Source organism: Mirounga angustirostris, unplaced genomic scaffold (assembly GCF_029215605.1).
Source record: "Mirounga angustirostris isolate CCGP_5_RB_7025 unplaced genomic scaffold, mMirAng1.0.hap1 SCAF_4, whole genome shotgun sequence".
Taxonomy (NCBI): Eukaryota; Metazoa; Chordata; class Mammalia; order Carnivora; family Phocidae; genus Mirounga; species Mirounga angustirostris.
Window position 1 is genome coordinate 121556439 of NW_026991712.1, and position 5132 is coordinate 121561570.

At 37.1% G+C, this 5132-nt stretch overlaps 1 pseudogene; it reads left to right on the forward strand.

Moving 5' to 3' along the window:
• The first annotated feature begins 3782 nt into the window (after positions 1-3782).
• Positions 3783-4782, forward strand: LOC123860328 (large ribosomal subunit protein eL20-like; annotated as a pseudogene).
• Positions 4783-5132: the final 350 nt, after the last annotated feature.

Consider the following 5132-nt stretch of genomic DNA (forward strand, 5'->3'; position numbering starts at 1 on the left):
CAACAGCGTGGACTGGAGACTCAAGAAAAACACGGACATCTGGAGAATGTGGATTGTTGTTCAGATTAATTGAGATATTTTTGGAAATACACTTACCACATTGTAAGGCCTTGTTAAATGAAAGTTCTCCTTAGCATTTTACGGTAAAGTGAGAGGATAGATAATTGAGACCGTTAAAGTCAAACCATGATTCTAAAAGAGCCTGTCATTTAGGAAATGGTCCATATTTGGGGGCAGTTAGAAGGGAGTAAAAATATTTGAATAATGTGCCATTATAGTTCAATTTTACCATATTATTAAACTTTAGTATTTTGTTTTCTAAAATCTTTTCTCGAAGTTTTGAGCTCCATATTTTTTAAACATGTTTCTTCTTTATTTTTAAGCCCAGTGTCTCTCATGGGAAATTTAATTTGTATGTTTCTGATTCTTTTACATTTAACTCATCCAAAAGTTATTTTGTAAGAATTCTTTGATGTCCAGAAAGCCTTATCGTTTTCTTATAATATATTCAAGATTTTTTCCTTTAGAAAATGGAAATCATGTCTTGCTTAAAGTAAATAAACTAAAACACCCAATTTGGGGAGGTGTAAAAAATCCTCCCCCCCCCTTATTTCCTTTCTCTTTATAAGCTTTCTCTGTTAGTATCTTGGCTTCCAGCAAGGATCATTCTAATTCAGGAAGGAATTGGAGAGTTTAACCTTCCTTAAGTCAGTAAACTCAATAAATATTTTTTGTTACCTCTGATGTATGGAGAAATATGCAAGTTTCTATGGGTGACAGCAATGAAAATGATACAGAAAAATAAAATATGGTGCATAGTCTCATGGAGTTTATATTCTAGTGGTAGAGGTAGGTATATATTAAAGACATTATAATATTTGGCTGAATAAAACACTCTGAAAGAGGTAAAAGCAAAGTGTTGTATAAATAGTACAAGAATTGTGATTGAATCTGAGGAACTGAGGAAAGATTTTCACATAATAGTTGAAATTTAAGCCAGTCTTATTAGAATTTCAGAGATTATTAGAATTTCAATAAGTGAAGAAGTTGGGAAAGGTGGTCCTCTCTCAAAACCATTTGGGCATGACATAGGAGGTAAAGCCAAAATATGCAGCACTTAAAAACACAAACAGGAAGGGGAACCTGGGTGGCTCATTTGGTTAAGCATCTGCCTCAGCTCAGGTCATGGTCTCAGGGTCCTGGGATCCAGTGCCGCATCAGGCTCCCTGCTTCTCCCTCTCCCTCTGCTGCTCCCCCTGCTTGTGTTCTCTCACTCCCTGTGAAAAAAATAAATAAAATCTTACAAGATTTATTTAAAAAAACACAAACAGGGAAAGGACCTGAATGTCTTTGAGGAGAACAAGTAATACAAATGCAGCCTGGGCTTTAGAGAGATAAAGCTGGTGAAAGTATGAAGGGTAAGGAAGAGATGAGGGAGTCGGAAGATTCAGAGACCAAGTCTCCTTGTGACTACTTCAGTCGTTCGAGCAAGGGTCAAGGAGGACATGAACTATTGTAGGAGGAAAGAAAAGATGAGACACAAAGAAGGAAGAATCAATTATGATTCCTGGATTTTTAGTTAAGGTGTACATTAGTTAGAATATAGGCCAAACTGACTCCAAAAAAGCAACCTTAAAAAATAAATAAATAAAAGGAAAGAAAAGAAACCTAAAACCAGGGCAGTTCAAACAAGAGAGAATTTTATTTTCTTCTTAATAGTACAGGAGTAGGGGTATGATCCAAGACCGAGAGGGGACTACTCTACAAGGTCATGCACATGGTTGTTGGAATAGTGAAAGCTGGCTCTTAACCACCCCCTCAATCCGGTCTTTGGAAAGAGGAAGTTGAAAGCAAGCAGCTTCCTGTCAGAGAAGTGTCCCTGAAACTATATGTATTGCATCCATTCATATTCCATTAATCGTATGACTCCAAGAGAATTGTCTGTTCAGAATCTAAAACTTGGCAGAGTTCAGAGTTCAAGAGATTGTTTCCCTACATCTTATACTTAAATCCCTAGTAGTGTTTGAAATTAGTTTTGGTGACATAAAGAAGTAGGCTATAGATCCCATGGATGGCAAGGTGAAGGGGGGCAAAAAAAGATGGGAGGAAAATGAAATAAAAACCCAGATAAGGCAGTTTATTTTTCTTGGTTTGAGGCCAATGGCTTGGTCCTGTATGAAGGCTCTGAAGTTAAACAATCACCCAGCCACAGGTTTCCAACGCTAGACTGGACCAGTAGAGGCAAGGATCGAGAAGGATCCTATATAAACATCAAACTCATTCATCTTATTTACCAACACTGATTTTAAGAATTGTGTAACTACTGGCTTAATGCCTGTTACCTGCATAATATCATAAGCTCCAGGGGTCAGGGACTTTATTTTTTTGTTCAATACTGAATTATCCCAGTATCTAAGGAAGTACCTGATATATTTTAGGAGCTAGATATACATACACATTTTTTAATTTATATCTTTAAAAACTGAGAGTAGTACAATAAATGTAAATGTTTACAATTGTTAACATTTGCCATATTTGCATATTTTTTCTCTCTTTTCATCTTGAATCCACTGAAAGTAAATTGCAGATGTTATAACATTATAACTAAATAATTCAGGAAACAAGGAAAGAAAGAAAGGAAAGAACAAAGACATACCTGCTAGCTATCCTCTTAATTCCTTTACTTTTAAATTTAACAAACCTTTGTATTTTACCTTTACTCCCAGGATAACTTAGCTAAAATCATTTCTTGTTTATTTCGTAGATACATTTTACAAGATAAACTGAAGTCATTTACATGATATTTCTGAAAATTCTACAAAAATACATCAGTTTCAGGATCACTTAAGAAGCTATTATAAACAAATAAATCTTAAAATTAAATTTTGTGTTTAAATGGATACAGTTTACCCAAAGAATAATTGCTTGTTAAACAAGAAGAGAAAACAGGAAAAAAGGGCCAAAATTGTGATGATCTAGCTTTTCTTCACTTTGAGCTTAGAAACAGTCTTTACTGGGTGCTTTTGCTTTACTTTGAGAAGGGTGATTTAAAAATTGAGGTATTAATAAAACAGAGCTAAGAAAAAAATCATCTTCAGAAGGTTCAGCAGATCCTAAAGAATTTCTCTCTGCTAGAGGAATAGGCTAATAACATTTTGATGGCATTCACAGATGATCCAAGAGGAAGTGATAAAACATCAGTAAATTCAGGACAATACTATAATTAGACTTTAAGAAGTTGGTAGTGGGAAAAAAATCAAAGGACTTATAAAAGCACAAAACTGATGTTAGGAAAATAAATCTAGTTGGTTTCTTCAAAGATATAAAGAACACAGTCATTCATAAAGGACCTACTAACTTCCCAGGGACCCAGATTTAGTAAAGGGTAAGATAGAGATAAAAGCTTAAATTCATCTGACTACATTTTTCTTTACCCTAACATATAGCCTCCCACACACCAAGGAAAATACTTAAAGAACAGAAGGGGAAGGGGCACCTGGGTGGCTTAGTCATTAAGCGTATGCCTTTGGCTCGGGTCATGATCCCAGGGTCCTGGGATCGAGCCCCCATCAGGCTCCCTGCTCAGCAGGGAGCTGCTTCTCCCTCTCCCACTCCCCCTGCTTGTGTTCCCTCTCTCGCTGTGTCTCTCTGTCAAATAAATAAATAAATCTTTAAAAAAAAAAAAAAGAACAGAAGGGGAAGTCCTGTGTTGGGAAGGCTTAAACATTCTCCCCTCAGATTAAATGGAACTATTATACTGTATATGAATATTCAATATCAGAATGTCGGCCAATAAATTTGTCGATGAACTGCTACAGTGCAAAGCAAATACTTGCCTTATTTACACTCAGGGCTCAAAAGTTTCATATACATCCATATCTATCTATATATATATCTATATATCTATATCTGCAGATACATGAATTGCATATACATGTTTTAGCTTTTCAGTTAATCGATTTTATCCTCATAGTAATCCTACAAAGGAAGTAAAGAAACTACTGGCATTACCATTTCAAGACAAAGTAACTGAGGAACATCAAGATTAAATGACTCATCCAATGTCACACAGTTTGTTAGGACTGCTGAGAAGACCCTCCACACCCACTGGCCACCCCCTTTTATTAAGTACTTTGTTATCTAGGGATTCAGAATTTTCAAAATCTTTCTTACTAGCATTAACGGAGAGACTAAGTAAGCTCAATTAAAATGACAACTACCTTTCTTGGGTGGCAGCAAGAGCAGAGAGGGTGCCACGAAGGCCTTGGGGATACTGCGAGAGTACAAAGTGGTGGGGTGCTGCCTGCCCTCACCCCAAGTGCCACACTCCACCCCAGGTCACACACAAACCTTCCCACCTAATCATGTTGTCACTAAGTCCTGTTTCTGGTACCTTGTGTCTCACCTGAAGAAGATGAGGAAGTCTTCAGGGGAAATTGTCTACTTTGGACAGGTGTTCAAAAAATCCCCCTTGCAGTGAGGAACTTCAGCATCTGGCTGCTCTATGACCCCAAAGTGGCACCCACAACATGTACTGGGAGTAACGGAACCTGACCACTGTGGGCGCAGTCACCCAGTGCTATCGAGACATGGGTGCCCAACACCACACACCCGGGCCCACTAGATCCAAATCATGAAGGTGGAGGAGATTGCAGCCAGAAAGTGCTGCCCAGGCAGTTAGGCAGTTCCGACTCCAAGATCAAGTTCCCACTGCCCTACTGGGTCCTGTGTCACCAGCACAAGCCACACTTCACTACCAAGAAACCCAACCCCTTCCTTTAGATGTAGAGCCTCCCTGTCCCCAGGTTTGACCACATAAACTCCTTGGGAAAACCAAAAAATATAAAATAAATAAAATAAAATAAAATAAAATAAAATAAAATAAAATAAAATAAAATAAAATAAAAATGAAAAAGGCATCAGAAGAGAGTAGAGGTGTGCCTACCACCACTCCGAGTTATTATAAAGATCTTAATTGTTATTTTGGATGACTTTCTTACTTTCTTAGTATTTTTAGAGTCCCTTTAAAAATCTGATGGAATACATGGTCCCTTTCTCAGAAAATAAAATAAATAAATAAATAAAACAAAGCAACTGAAAAAAAGACCAGGAAATAAAAAGTTGGGGAAGAT